The sequence below is a fragment of the Lynx rufus genome, unplaced genomic scaffold, assembly GCF_022079265.1.
Source record: "Lynx rufus isolate CCGP_SWC_20201006 ecotype Redwood Valley unplaced genomic scaffold, mLynRuf1.p SCAF_2, whole genome shotgun sequence".
In the NCBI taxonomy this organism is placed as follows: Eukaryota; Metazoa; Chordata; class Mammalia; order Carnivora; family Felidae; genus Lynx; species Lynx rufus.
This window is the reverse complement of record NW_025814834.1, coordinates 188,945,633-188,961,714: the sequence shown is the minus strand read 5'-3', so window position 1 is coordinate 188,961,714 and position 16,082 is coordinate 188,945,633.

The following is a 16,082-nucleotide window of genomic DNA, read 5'->3' as shown; positions in this document are numbered from 1 at the left end:
TTCTCCCCTCAGAAAGTCTCCCTTAAAATTTCTTGCAGTGCTGGTTTAGTGGTCACAAACTCCTTTAATTTTTGTTTGTCTGGGAAACTTTTTATCTTTCCTTCTATTTTGAATGACAGCTTTGCTGGATAAAGAATTCTTGGCTGCATATTTTTCTGATTCAGCACACTGAATATATCCTGCCAGTCCTTTCTGGCCTGCCAAGGTTCTGTGGATAGGTCTGCTGCAAACCTGATCTCTCTTCCCTTGTAGGTTAGGGACTTTTTTTTCCCTTGCTGCTTTCATGATTCTCTCCTTGCCTGAGTATTTTGTGAATTTGACTATGATATGCCTTGTTGATGGTTGGTTTTTGTTGAATCTAATGGGGGTCCTCTGTGCCTCCTGGATTGTGATGTCTTTGTCTATCCCCAGGTTAGGAAAGTTTTCCAGTATGATTTGCTCACATAACCCTTCTACCCCTATTTCTCTCTCTTCCTCTTCTGGGACCCCTTATGATTCTGATGTTGTTCCTTTTTAATGAGTCACTGATTTCTCTAATTCTTAAATTGTGCTCTTTTGCCTTAATCTCCCTCCTTCATTATTCTCTATAAATTTGTCCTGTATATCGCTTATTCTCTGTTCTGCCTCAACCATCCTTGCCGCTGCTGCATCCATCTGTGATTGCATCTCAGTTTTAGCATTTTTAATCTCATTCTGACTATTTTTTACTTCTTTTATCTCTGCAGAAAGGGATTCTAATCTATTTTTGACTCCAGCTAGTATTCTTATTATTGTGATTCTAAATTCTGGTTCAGACATCTTGCTTGTATCTGTGTTGGTTAAATCCCTGGCTGTCGTTTCTTTGTGCTCTTTCTTTTGGGGTGAATTCCTTCGTTTTGTCATTTTGAATGGAGAAAAGGAATTAATGGGGTAGAAAAATTGAAATTAAAAAAATTAAAATAAAAAAATTAAAATTAAAAATTAAAGACATACACACACAAATCGAATAGATGATGCTAGATCCTAGGTGTGTTTTAGTTGGGGTGTTGAAAGTGGTTTGACAGATTAGAGAAAAAAAAGGCGGGGGGGGAGGAAATCATTTGAGAATTTGAAAAAATGAATACACTGAAGTAGACTAAAATGAGATGATGGGGGTAAAATAGAATTTGAAAAAATATACACAAAAGTAAAGAATATAGTAGAAAAAAATTAAAGAAAATATTTTTAATAAAAATGAAAAATAAATATGAATTTTTCATTTTCTGTATTTAAGAAAAAAGAAAAGAAACGAAAAAGAAAAAAGATTAAAAAAGAAAAAAAGAAATCATTTGAAAATTTGAAAAAGTGACTACACTGTAGTAGACTAAAATAAAATGATGGAAGTAAAATAGAATTTGAAAAAATTTACATAAAAGCAAAACATATAGTAATAAAAATTAAAATATTTTTAATAGAAATTGAAAGTAAAAATGAAGTTTTTCTCTTTCTGCATTCAAGAAAAAGAAGAGAAACAAAAAGAAAAAAGAAAAAGAAAGAAAAAAAGGAAACTGAAATTTGAAAAGGTGAGTACACTGAAGTAGACTAAAATAAAACGATGGAAGTAAAGTAGAATTTGAAAAAATTTACACAAAAGTAAAAAATATAGTAATAAAAATTAAAGAAATATATTTTTAATAAAAATTGAAAATAAAAATGAATTTTTTCTCTTTCTGTATTCAAGAAAAAGAATTGTAAAAGAGAAAAAGGAAAAAGAAAAAAAAATTGAATAGATAAACCTGCTAACAGATTGAAGTAGGACTGAAATTGCTTCGTTTTCCCCTAGAAGTCAGTCTATGTAGCTCTTTATAGTCTTTAAATTAAGCCGGCGGTGAGATGAAGAACCAAGTTGGCCTAGTTGGGCAGGGTTCAGTGTAACAGCTCGTCTCTCCACTAGATGGCGCTGCTAGCCTACTGGGGTGGATGGTTGCGGGGTTTGTAGGTGCGTATGCGCATGTGCGGGTGCGGTGAAAATGGTACCACCCAGCCACCCAGTCTGTTCTCCCGGATCGGCAATCACGCACCGGTCCTCCGTCTCCAGCTCTCGTCCACTCCCTGCTTGTTCACTCTCTGTGACCAGGCCCCAGGCAGTACCTCTCTCCCAAGTTTTGTCTCAGACGCGGCTGTTTTCCCCGGCCCCTTACTTCCGAAGGACTGCGGCTTTGACTTGTTCCGCCCTTCTTCAAGGGTCTCACGGAGCAGTGGCGGAATGCTGGCCGCACTCAGGAAAGTTCGCGAGACTGTGCTGCTGTCGATGTCCAGAGACCGCGGCCAGGTGCCGGCCCGCCCCAGAAAAAGTTCGCGAGATAGTGTAGCAGCAGCATTTCAGGGCTAATGGAAAATCACAACACACATCTGGCACCAGGCTTCACCCTCAATGACCTTGCCCCAGCATCAGCGAATGTGGCTGTTCTCTGGGGTCTGCTGGGACCAGGTGGCCTCAACAGTCTCTACGAAATGTCCTTCCAGTAGTGGAACCGCTTTTCCCGTGTGGCCTGAGAACCTCCCCACTCTGTTCCTGGGGATTCACCCTTGCCACCAGAGCACCACCAGGTATGGAGCTATGGAGTTACAGCCTTTGTGCTCCCCTTGTTTACAGTCTTAATGGAATTTAAACCCTCTCCTTTCTCTTTTCTCCCTTTTTAGTTTAGTCCCTACAGCTGTTCCCAATTTTCCACTTTCTCTCCAGCTGCTTTTGGGGAGGGTGCTTTTCCCGTATTCTCCCCACCGTCTCCGTCCTCTCTCCACACGCAAAAGTACCACCTGTCCTCGGTGGCTTCTCTCTTCCCAAGTTCACCTCTCTGCGCCGTGTACCTGCTGAGTTGTGTGGTTCAGGCTGTGCAGATTGTTGCGTTAATCCTCAGATCAGTTTTCTAGGTGTGCAGGATGGCTTAAGTGGTGGTCTGGCTGTATTTCGTGGACACGAGACACACAAAAAACGTCCACGCTGTTCTGCCATCTTGGCTCCCTCTCAGAATGATTTATATACTGAAGGCATACTACGTGACAAGCATCTTGCTAAATACTATTACATAAATTGTTTTATGATTATAATATCATAATCACTATTTTATTGATGTGGATTCTGTGGCTTAGGCTTTCTTTTTTCTTTAAAGGATGAGGGAGGAAGAGAAAGAATTCTAAGCAGACTCCATACTCAGCACAGAGCCCGAAGTGGGGCTTGATCCCATGACCCTAAGATCTATGACTTGAGCCGAAGTCAAGAGTCAGACACTCAACTGACTAAGCCACTCACATGCCTTGCTTAGGTTTTATATGTTATTTTTGTATCAGACCATCTCACTAAATACTTGGTTTTAAGACTTGTCCTGAAATTTTTCTATTAATTCTAACAACTTTCCTAGTGATTGTCCTGCCTCAGATTTTCCTGGCTATTCAGATTATCTGAAAATAATCTGCAAGTAAGAGAGAGAGTTTTGCCTCTTCTTTTCTTTTCTTTTTTTATGTTTATTTATTTTTGAGAGAGAGAGGGAGAGCAGGGGAGGGGCAGAGAGAGAGGGAGACAGAGGATCCAAAGCAGACTCCATACAGACAGCAGAGGGCCCAATATGGAGCTTGAACCCATGAACTGTGAGATCACGACCTGAGCCGAACACTGAGCCGCCTGAGCAGCCCAGGTGCCCCTTGTTTTTGTTCTTAGAGCGCAAAAACGGGGGGGGAGAGAGAAAGAATGTTAAGCAGGCTCCATGTTCAGCATGGTGCCTGATGTGGGGCTCAATCTCATGACCCTGGGATCATGACCTGAGCCAAAATAAGAGTTGGTCGCTCAACCAACATCCAGGTGCCCCCATGCCCATTGTTTTAAAATTTTTTTTACACTCTGTAAATTTACAAAGTCCAGTGAACTTTTGTTGATTTACATCCTCTCCACCACTTCTTTTTAGAATTTTATTTATCTTTTTAAACATACTTCTTTACTTTTTGTTTATTTATTTATTTTTAAACATTTTTTAATTTTTTTTATTTTTGAGAGAGACCAAGTGTGAGCGGGGCAGGGGCAGAGTGAGAGGGAGACACAGAATCCGAAACAGACTCCAGGCTGTCTGAGCTGTCAGCACAGAGCCTGACGCGGAGCTCGAACTTACGAACCGTGAGATCATGACCTGAGCCAAAGTCAGTTGCTCAACCAACTGAGCCACCCAGGTGCCCCCTTTTTAGACTTTTAAATTGTAGCTAGTCTGGATAGCATGGTTTTGATTTGCATTTCCATGATGACTACTGTGGTTAAGGATGTTTTTGGAAAAACATGTTTATTGGAAAGGATGTTTATTGGAAAATTGTGTTTCTTTATGATATGTCTGTTCAAGTCTCTTGCTGATGTTTCTACTGGGATTTCTTTCTCTAATCATTTGAATGAGTTCTTTATATATTTTAAATACAGATCCTTTGTTATATGTATTTCAACTATTATCTCCACTCTGACTTGCATTTTACCTATCTGAGGACACCTTTTGATAAATAGACATTCTTACATTTAATGCTGTCTAATTTATCAACAGTTAATGCTTTTCATTTTGTGATTTTGAAATATTTCCTTACCCTCATGAAATGCAGATATTCTCTTACGTTACCTTCTAAAAGCTTTGTAGTTTTGTCTGAAATTGATTTGTTGTGTATGATGTGTAGTAGGAGGCAAGTTATAGCTGCACGTATATCTATTTGTGTCAATCGCATTTATTGCAAAGACCATCCATTCTCCACTTCTCTACAGTCATAAATCAACTTTTCTAGGTATTCTGCTTAATTTTGTTCGTCTATTTGCCTGTTTTTGTGTCAGTCCCATGGAGTCTTAATTACCGTAGCTTTAGCTGAAGTCATAATATCTCACAGAGCAAGTCTGCTTATTTTGTTCCTTTTCTTCAAAGATGTGTTGTTGGCTATTCCTGGCCCCATGCAATTCCACACACATTTTGGCATCACCTTGTCAAATTAATTACATGCACATGCATTTACATGCACACACTTTTGGAATTTGGATTTGGAGCCCATTAACTACAAATTAATTTGGGAGAAATGCTATTTTCAGAAAACTAAGTACATTTACATATCCCTCCATTTTTTCTAGGTCTTTTAAAACTTCTCTCAATAGTGTCTTACTCTTTCTGTGTAAGGGTCTTACACAATTTTGTCAGATTTATTCCTAGATATTTGAAATTCAACTGCAAATTATATCTTAAAAAATCCCACCTTATAATTTTTTGCTGGTATAGAAATATGATTAGTTTTTGTGTATTGCCCTATTTTCAGCAACTCTGCTAATTCTTTTTTTCTACAGCATTTTAGAGGCATTTGGTAGCACCCTTTATTTTTTTAATTTTTTAAAAAATGTTTATTTATTTATTATGTTGAGAGAGAGATTGAGAAAGAATCCCAAGCAGGCTCCACGCTGTAAGTGCAGAGCCCAATGAGGAGCTTGAACTCACAGACTGTGAGATTATGTCCTGAGCTGAAATGAAGAGTTGGACATTTAACTGACTGAGCCACCCACGCACCCCTACAGCTTTGCTCATTCTAATAATTTTTAGATGTTTATTTCCTCGTGCGGTTTGTAAACAATGATGTAATATCACATAGACAGTGATATTATCTGTGAATACTAACAGTTCTATTTCCTCCTTACCAATCCTTATAGTTTACATCTATTTTTCTTATCTTATTGCACTAGCTAAGACAACTAGAACAATGTGAAGAGAATTGGTAATTGTAAGCATTTTTGTCATATCTCTGATCTTAGGGAGGTTACATCTAATATTTTGCCATGAAGTTTAATGTTTTTGATGGGTTTTTAGGGGCTACCCTTTGGCTTGAGGAAGTTTCCTTTAACCCATATTTGCTAAGAGGTTTTGTTTGTTTGTTTTTGTTTTTTCCTATCCATGGGAAATGGATTGCTAATATATCAATGATCTTTACATCTCTTTTCATAGGTGAGATTGATCCATAGCTTTTCTTTATTCAACTTCTTTCTGGCTTTGGTAGAAAAGTAGACTGGCCACCTAAAATGAAATTTGAGAGCATTCCCTTTAAAAACATTTTTGGAATACTTTGCATAAAGTTGGGATCATATGTCACTTGAACATTTGGCAGAAGTTAGCCGTAAAATCTTCAGGGCCTTTTTTTTTTCCCCCAGGGGAACATAAGTTGTTATAAACTATTCATTCTATGTATTTAAAGGTTATAGATCAACGTAGGTTTTTAAAATTCTTTTAATTCAGTTTTGGTAAATTATATTCTTATGAAATTGCCTGTTTCATCCAAATTATATTTTTATATAAATTCATTCTTTTGATCAATTATCTATTTTCAAATTTATTGGTATAAAGTTATTCATAGCATTCTCTTTGATTAAGAAAAACTTCTATCATATCTATAGTTATTACCCTTTTAAAAGTTCTATTATTTTTTTCCTCCTCACTGTAATACAGTTTACATAGCACTGGAATTATCTGTTTCCTGAAGGTTTGGTAGAATTATGTGAAAACATCAGGGTCAGGTGCTCTTCTTTTTTTTAAGTTAATTTATTTGAGAGTGAGAGAGATGTGAGGGGTGGGCAGAGAGAGAGAATCCCAAGCAGGCTCCGTACTGTTAGTGCAGAGCCTGATGTGGGTCTTGAACTCACGAACTGTGAGGTCATGACCTGAGCTGAAACCAAGAGTGGGACGCTTAACCAACTGAGCCACCCAGGCACCCCAGAGTTTGGTGCTCTTTGAGGGAGGGTTGGCCTTTTTACATCTTTATTTATCTTCATTATTGTGATTGTTCTGTTTAAACTTTCCTGTCTATTCTAAGGCCAGTTTTGTTAATATTCATTTTCTCAGAAAATAATCTATTATATTTAAGTATCATATTTACTTTCATATCACTGGGAAAAATAGTCTAGGTATGATTCTCTTAGTTATTCCATACTAGTGATATCCCCATTTTCATTTTTTATGTTATGCATTTGTGCTTCCTCCTATTTTTTATTGAATAGGTTAGCTAATAACTTATATTTGTTATTTTATTTTTAAATATTATTTATTTATGTATTTATGTATTTATTTATTTTGAGAGAGAGAAAGTGTGTGTGTATGAGCAGAAGAGGTGCAGAGAGAGAGAGAGAGAGGGAGAGAGAGAATCCCAAGTATGCTCCACACTGTCAACGCAGAGCCTGGTGTGGAGCTTGATCTCATGAGCCATGAGATTATGACCTGAGCTGAAATCACGAGTCGGACACTTAACTGGCTGAGCCACCTAGGTGCCCTTATATTTGTTATTTTAAAAAGCTCTTGTGTGTATTAATTTGTATTATTTTCTAATTAATATATTCTCAATATCTTTAGTAAATCCTTCCTTCTGTTTTCCTTACATTTATTCTATTATTTTTATTCCTAATGTTTTAAGTTGGATGCCATCTTATGGTCGCAAAATGGTTACTGGAACTCTAGCCATCTCATCTGAGTTGTAGACAATAAGGGACAGAGCAAGAGACAAAGGGGGAGTCCTTTCCATCTTTCCATCTGAGTCATCCCCCTTTAAGGAGCTTTTTCTAGATGCTTTACCCAAAAACGTGGTTTAAATTTCATTGGTCATGATTATCTTCAAAAGTGGCTGGGAAAAGTGGGGTTTTAGCTGGGCACATTGACATTTAAATAGTATAGGGATCTGTTACTAATGAAGAAGGGGATAATAGATATGAGTGGGTAATCTGCTGCAGAGTTTTAAATCTGAAGTTCAGTAACTCTACTAAGCCTTTATCTCGGTATGGACTATACAGTGTTACTTCCTTTACTGGGACACAATATGTTTTTTTCTCAAATCACTTTCCTCTTGACTTACAGGTTATTTTTGTCCAGGGATTTGGTTCTATCTTAAAATGTTTTACATTAAGAATTGGTCACAATTATTATGGTCTTACACTGTTGGTGTTTGTTTAGATTTACCATATGTTTACAATATTATTTGCTCACTATTCCTTTTTCCCATGTAGGCTTTCACTTTTTATATCTTCCCTTCAGAAGATCCCTCAGTGAGGTTCTGTTCATTGGAAAGCCTGTCAGTTTTGTTGCATAGAAATATTTTTTTTTCACCCTTATTATTGAAAGATAGTTTTGCTGGTTCTAGAACTCTAGGCTGACTGTTACTTTCTCGAAGCACTTTGCAGGTGTTACTCCAGTGTGTTGTGGTCTTATTGCTGCTATTGAGAAGTCACCTGTCAATTTACTTACCAGTTCTTTGTAGGTGATCTTTCTTTTCTAGCTGCTTTTAACATGTTTGGTTTTTGGGTTCAGCAGTTTGACCACGATGTGTCCAGGAGTGTACTTCTTTTTATTTAGCCAGCTTGGGATTTCAACACTTACTTTATCTCTTGTGTTGTGTGTTTCATCAATTCAGGACATTTTTCAGTTATTATTTCTCCAAGTATTGCCTTTCTCCCATCCTGTTCTTTCCTGCTATCCCAAATTAGTTTTATACTGGATATTCTCCCTTTATCCTACATGGCTGTTAAGTTCTTTTTCATATTTTTTATCTTTTGTCATCTTTTAGCTCTTCCCTTCAGTTTGCTGATTATCTTTTCAAATCAGTCTAACCTCCTATTAAATCTATTACTTGTGTTTCTAATTTCATTTATGGTTTTCACTTCTAAAGTTCTCGTTAGTTATTTTTAAAATCAGACTAGCAGGGCACCTGGGTGGCTCAGTCAGATGAGTGTCTGACTTCAGCTCAGGTCATGATCTCACGGTTTGTGAGTTTGAGGCCCATGTCGGGTTCTCTGCTGTCAGTATAGAGCCTGCTTTGGATCCTGTCTCCCTCTCTCTGCTCCTCCCCGATTGCATGTGCTCTCTCTTTCTCAAAAATAAATACACATTAAAAAAAATCAGACTAGCAAATTTTTTATATTCTCTTTTCTTTGGTCACGGTTTCAATTCCTCTGGGCTTTTCAGTTTCCATTTATTTATTTATTTATTTATTTATTTAATGTTTATTTATTTATTTATAGAGTTAGAGAGCAAGTGGGAGAGGGGCAGAGAAAGGGAGACAGAGAATCCCAAGCAGGCTCTGCACTAATAGTGGGGCTTGAACTCATGATCTGTGAGATCATGACCTGAGCTGAAACCAAGAGTCAGATGCTTAATTGACTGAACCACCCAGGCACCCCATCAGTTTCCTTATTTTTAAAATGGCGTCTGGGCTCCATGTTCTTTAAGGACACTTGCAATCCATAAACACTCGCTGCCTTCCTCTTGGGGTGGAGTGTGGCATGCTGGTGTTGGTGGGCTATTAGGTCAGAGCTCTCCTGTTGAATTGTCCTCCTCTACTGGGTATGTCAGGAGGCCAGGTTTGGTCTAGAAGTCCTAGTCTGGTGCCACCACCCATTGGGGAGCCAGCATTTCCATTGCACTGGTTGAGCCTGAAAAGCTTCAGTCCCAGCTACTTGCTGGGTGCAGAACAGCCTTGGGGGCAGTGGCTCACTCTCACTTCTCCACTTCCATGCCCACAGGGTGCCAACATGGGACCATTTCCAATGAAAGCAATTTCCCAATCTTCCTAGTTACACAGCTGAGAGTGCTTCCTGAAGTCAATTTGCACCTCCTTGCAGTATCACCGGAGAGCTTGATCCTTCTCTAGCCTTGGAGAGATGGGCAGGGGGCATACCCCTTGTGTTGAATAGAAACCCTTCAGACAGCCAGAGGCTCAAAAGAAGAAGCAGCAGAATTCTGGTTCTTTTGAGTTAAGCGGTTTTAAAGACAACACTAGGTCTGACTCTGGCTTGTACTGGCCATTTAATTTACATGTTACACCAAAAAGTTAAATTTGTGTAGACATGCAGGGCACCAAGCAGACATGTCTGTTTATGTAATTTAGAACAAGACAACTTTTCTAGTTCTAATTCCTTTATTTGTAAATGGAGATGATGGTAGCGTCTACTTCATTGAGTTTTTTTGTGTGTGGGGATTTGGTTAAAAAATGAACGTATGGTTCTAGCTCTACACCTGCAAAGGGAGACTGAGTAATGAAAGCTCTTCTTATTATCATCTAGCCTGAGCTCTTCCGCCTGTATGCTGGGTCAGTCTCACTCTTGGGGCCTAAATTCCTTGTCTGTCAAGCAGGAAGACTAACAGTGATGAATACAGAATGGCTTGGAAAAGGAGGATGTAGAGGGGCTGAGTTGTAGCTCCTGGCAGGGTCCACTTTCTCTTCTTCCTCCACCCCTTCTGCTTCACCCTTTTTTCTTGGGGCCAATTAGTGGGTTCTTGGCACACAAGGGCCCAGCTCCAAGTTCCAGCCCTTCTTCTTCATCTGGAGCTCTGGCATCTGACCCTTGATGTCCTCACCAGATTCTAAGAAGATGCCTGGGGGCAGGAAGAGAAGATGTTGTGCCCAGGGACTCCAAGTGAGGAGGGTTTGTTCAAGATGCTCCATGCTCCCAAGTGAGCTTCAGCCTGAAAGTATCCAAAGTTAATCCTCCAAAGGGTGGTGTCTTTTGGGAAGGCGGGGGGCATGCTTTTACCTCTTAATAGTTATTGCAGTCATTCTCAACTGCTCTTTCTGTTAAGGCTTGTTACATATACTGTTACATGTGCTCCCACTTCTGTGAGTGTTCTCAGATTTTGATAAATAAGATGAAAAAGACTCTTTACCGGAATTTGTAGCAGAGACATGTAGAGAGGCTGTTGGTTTTATGAGCTGTAGCATCACTCTTTTTTCCCTTTTCAAGAAAGCATATAGGAAAGAAGATAAGGGAGTGTAACATTCTAGGGACAACATGTCACTCAGAGAGGGGGTCCGTTCTTCCCACGCTCATCTCGGCCTTTGTGGAGCTCCTGCTCCTTTGCCTGCCTCGGCATCTGTTGGTGTGGATTTTGCTCCATCTCCTTCAGCTAGTCATTCCTCTCTCCAGTTATACCAGCGGCATTGTGCTGTGGAAGGAGCTAGACTTCAGAGTCAGGCAGCCCTGGCTGCAAATGCTCCCCACAGCAGCCACTGTCAAACCCTCAGCAAATCCCTCAGCCCTGCTGAACCTTGGTGTCCTCATCTTTAAACTGGCAATAACTTCTCTCTCAGAGCATTAGAATGCAAGGACCTACTGCATGCATTCTGTACATAAAATCTCTAGGTGCCTTTTATGCATAATCTCTAATTCCTTCACCCATGATGTAGTGTCCATTCAAGGCTTAGAGGGTTCAATGGCTAATGTAGTAGATAGAAGTGGTCTGTGCTCCATCATCCCTTTGAACCTCATCTTGACTTCAGCCTTATGGCTGCCAGCATCAACACCTGCTTCCTATGCTTGGGGAACCCAGCATAATAAAGCTTGTTGGAAGGCAGTGCCTCAACTCCCACCTCAGAAGCCAGAATGTTGTTGGTTATTTGCTTTCCCTGACACACAGCCAGGGAGTGGGCACTGACCTAGACTCACCCAATTGGATGCTTCCTTCTGGAAATTTGAATCTGGGGGAAATGACACAAAGAAGCAGGGGGCAGTTGAGTTTTGGCAGCCACCATCCTGTGGCTGGTCACGACAGTCCCAGCAGCCACACCCAGTGTTCAGTGGCCACAGAGCTAGCTATCAGACTGCTCCCATGGCAGGAGCTTGGCTGTGGCTCAGGCCACCCAGTCTCCTTTGGCATCTGCCCACTTCCCTTCCTGTCAATTTTTAAAAATGTTTATTTATTTATTTTGAGAGAGAAAGAGAGCATGCGTGTGCATGTGAGCAGGGGAGGAGCAGAGAGAGAGAGACAGAATCCTAAGCAGACTCCGCTCTGTCAGCACAGAGCCTGACTAGGGGCTTAAACCCGTGAACCATGAGATCATGACCTGAGCCGAAGTCAAGAGTTGGACACTTGACCCACTGAGCCACCCAGGTGCCCTAGCCTTCTTATCAATTTTGTGAGCTTCTTGATACTTCTCTTCGAGTTCCTCTCCAACTTAAGTCACTCAGACTTGACTTCTGTTGTTTGTAATCAAGAACTCCATGTAGAAGCTGTGTGTCCCCAATGACAGTCCTCTGGTATCTCTGAACCTTTTCATTTTCTGCCTTATACTCCCATCCAAATGCTGGGAGTCATTCGCCTCTGCTCTGTGCCAGTCTCAACCTATCAATATTGACTAGAGATGCTAAGGGGCACTTACCTGGCACCCGTGAGCTTCCCACAGACATCTCCTCTTTCCAAACCAATGCTGTGACTGGACCAACCCTTGTGGTTCTTATGATTATAAGACACATTTCAGCACCACCATCAGGAAACTTTGACAAAATATAGATTTATTACTTACAAGACCTGGAAATAACACAACACACCTGCGCCTGGGGTTCTGCTTTTATTGGGGTCGAGGGTGGGGACCAAAGGTTTCATAGGCACACTCTTTGTTGGTGAATTTATTTTTTTTAATGTTTATTTATTTATTTTGGAGAGAGAGAGAGAGAGAGAGAGAGCACAAGTGGTGAAGGGGTAGAGAGAGAGAGAGGGAGACACAGACTCCAAAGCAGGCTCCAGGCTCCAAGCCATCAGCACAGAGCCCCATGAGGGGCTTGAACCCATGAACCTTGAAATCATGACCTGAGCTGAGGTCGGACGCTCAACCGACTGAGTCACCCCGGTGCCCCATGGTGAATTTAAAACACAAGAGCAGGAATTTTAAAGCTCAGGGAGATAACAGACAAGTGGCTACAATGGTTAGTTATCAAGCTCAGCCAAGATCTCTAAAAAAAAGGAGGTGGTCTGGCTCTTTATCTAGTGTGGTTGGCAATGTGTTTGTTCGAGATAGTCCTCTCTGAAGTGGGTGTCTCAGCAATCAAAGCGTTAGGCACTTGCGTTACAAAAAAGAAAAATAAAACTGTCAGGGCTTATACCATAGACTCCAGGCAATTTTTATATCTCATGGGCAGAGGCTGTTATTTCTGGTGTATCTGCTGCCCCATTTTTGCCTGTGCTCCTTCTTGACTATCTTCAGGATCCTGGTCTTCCACCAAGGGGATTCATGACGAGCTCTTCGCCAGGGCTCTTGCTATCCCTAGGTCCTGCCTTCTGCTCTTTTCTGTCTACATTTCATTGGGTCAGGATTCCTCCCCTCCTCTGAGAGTCTCAAGGAAGGCATGACCTTTGTCAAGAGATTAAGGGAGTTAACAAATACAAATGGTCCCGGGGGGTTTGGAAAGTGACTTCTCCTTTGACAGAGCCAAGTGCTAGGGACTAACTAGTTTACTCTGCTTCTGGCTCCTCATGTGTTTTGTGGCTGTTTCTGGTGAACCATCTCACCCTGGGAAGCCCTAAGGTAGCTGATTGAAGCCAGCTTTGGTGTGGCTCAGCAGTACCCTTAGACCAACGCTGGGATCTGGAGGAGTTGCTGTTCGTAGTGTACATCTGTCATTTTTATCTGCCCCAAATACTCTTTTTTAAGAGATGGTCCTTTTGGGGTGCCTGGGTAGCTCAATGGGTTAAGTGATGGACTTCAGCTCAGGTCATGGCCTCACGGTTCATGGTTTCAAGCCCTGCATCTGGCTCTCTGCTTTCAACGCAGAGCCCACTTCAGATCCTCTGTCTCTGTCTCTCTCTTTCTCCGCTCCTCCCCTGCTTGAATTCTCTCTCAAAATAAATAAACATTTGAGAAAAAAAACCACTTTCTTAAAAAAAAAAAAAAAGAGATAGCCCCTTGTCCCCTTCCACTGGTGGCTGGGGCTGCTGGTCACAAGACCTACTTTCTGTGCTGAGGAGTGGGCCCCTCATCCAGCAGGTGGACGGGTAGTGTGAAGATATTTCTGTGTAAGTGATGAATCATGGGAATCTGCTCCCGAAGTCAAGAGTACACTGTCTACACTGTATGTCAGCTAACTTGACCATAAATTATATTTTAAAAAATGCACCGGGAGAGAACAGCCCTTTCTTTTCCCTTGGATGGCAATGTATAAAGATATAACCTTGGAGTTGCCTCTGACTGTATTGTTGCCAGAAGAAAGAAGGAATTAGGGGCACCTAGGTGGCTCAGTTGGTTTAAGCATCTGACTCTTGGATTCGGCTCAGGTCTGATCTCAAAGTTTCGTGAGTTTGAGCCCCGCATCGGACTCTGCCCTGGCAGCACGGACCCTGCTTGGAATTCTCTCTCTCCCCTTCTCTCTGCCCCTCCTCTGCTCACACTGTCTATGTCTCTCTCAAAATAAGTAAATAAGCTTTAAAAAAAAAAAGAAGAAGAAAGAAGGAAGCTGTATTAGATTCTTTGGGCTGCCATAACAAATTAGTACACAATTAGATGGCTTAAAACAGCGTAAATGTATTTTCTCGCAGTACTCACAGAAGTTCAAAATCAAAGTGACAGCAGGGCTGGTTCCTTCTGAGGCTTCTGAGGAAGAGTCTATGCTTGTCTCCTGGCTTTTAGGAGTGTCTGGCGATCTTTAGGAATCCTTGCTTCTAGATGCATTACTCCAACCTGCCTCCTTCCTCACGTGGCTGTCTTCCTTCTGTGATGGTCTCTGTTCACATTTCCCTCTTCTTATGAGTACACCAGTTATTGGATTAGGGTATACCCTTATTCAGTATGACCTCATCTTTTTTTTAAATGTTTGTTTATTTTTGAGAGACAGAGAGAGATATAGTGCAAGCAGGGGAGGGGCAGAGAGGGAGACACAGAATCTGAAGCAGGCTCCAGGATCTGAGCTGTCAGCACAGAGCCTGACCTGGGGCTTGAATTCACAAACCATGAAGTCATGACCTAACCCAAAGTCAGATGCTTAACCCACTGAGCCACCCAGGCACCCCACGTATGGCCTCATCTTGACTTGATTACATCTGCTAAGACCCTATTTCCAAATAAGGTCACATTCACAGGTTGGGGGGTGGATGTGAATTTTGGGGGGCATTATTTAACTCAATACAGAAGCTAAGTTAGGAAAACAGGGTCAAGAGGTAGAAAGAGAGAGAAACTTAATGAAAAATTATCAATTCCTAAGCCCAACTGATCTGGATGAAGTGTACTTCACCTGAGACTTTAAAGATATGTAAGCTAAAACATTTCCTTTTCCTTAAACTAGTTAGTGTTTGGTTTCTAGCACTTGGAACTGAAAAAGTCCTGACTAATATAGGGGTGAATGAAAAACCAGAACAAAGCAAGCTGGGATTTTAACAATAGACTAGAATGCAGTAAGAAAATGTGTTTCCTCTCTCTATTCCCTTCCTTCCAAGCAATATGCCATCTCTAGACACGACACTCCCTATAGTACTTCATCACAATGGTCTTCAGAGTCCTCCAAGGTCACCCTGGTAGGAATGTTCTCCAGGGAAAGAGCTACCACGTTATTTACTTCTTCCCTTCGCCTGATCGGGCCCAAATAACCAAGAATTTGGGATAAAAAATGACCTAATCATTGGAGGTATGGGAACACAGGTAGGGGTTTTGATTCAATTGAATAATGCTGCTCATTCTTTGTTTTTTTTTTTAAGTTTATTTATTTATTTAGAGAGAGAGAGAGTGAGTATGCATGGGGAAGGGTCAGAGAGACAGAGACAGAGAGAGAGAGAGAGAGAAAGAGAGAATCCCAAGCAAGCTCTGCACCATCAGCACAGAGCCTGATTTCGGGCTCAAACTCATGAACCATGAGATCATGATCTGAGCTAAAATTGGACACTTAACCGACTGAGCCACCCAGGCTCTTTGTATCTGCTGTTCATTCTTTGTATCTGGCACTCAGCATAGTGCCTGGCACATGGTAGATGAGAAATAAATATTTAATCAGAGAGTGAGGGAAATAACGTATATTTAAGTGTCTATGGGAAATCCACTGAGGCATACATAATATAATCCCAGCTGTTGGGGGCTCTCAGTGTAGTTGGACAGATAATATGCCCTCACAAAGTCATTACATCATAGCATAAGAAGATCCATTGTCCAAATATTTGGGACTCTAGGGAGGAAGGGTAGGGGTTGAAAAGAGAGAGAAAGATCCCTAGGCTTTGGGTACGGCAGTTAAGGGAGGATTCAGGGAGAGGGAATAAGTTATTTGGGTCTGGAAGGACAGGGCAGGTGTTAGAGAAGAGCAGAGTGAGTATGGAGAACAAGCTTGGTATCCTCCCAGA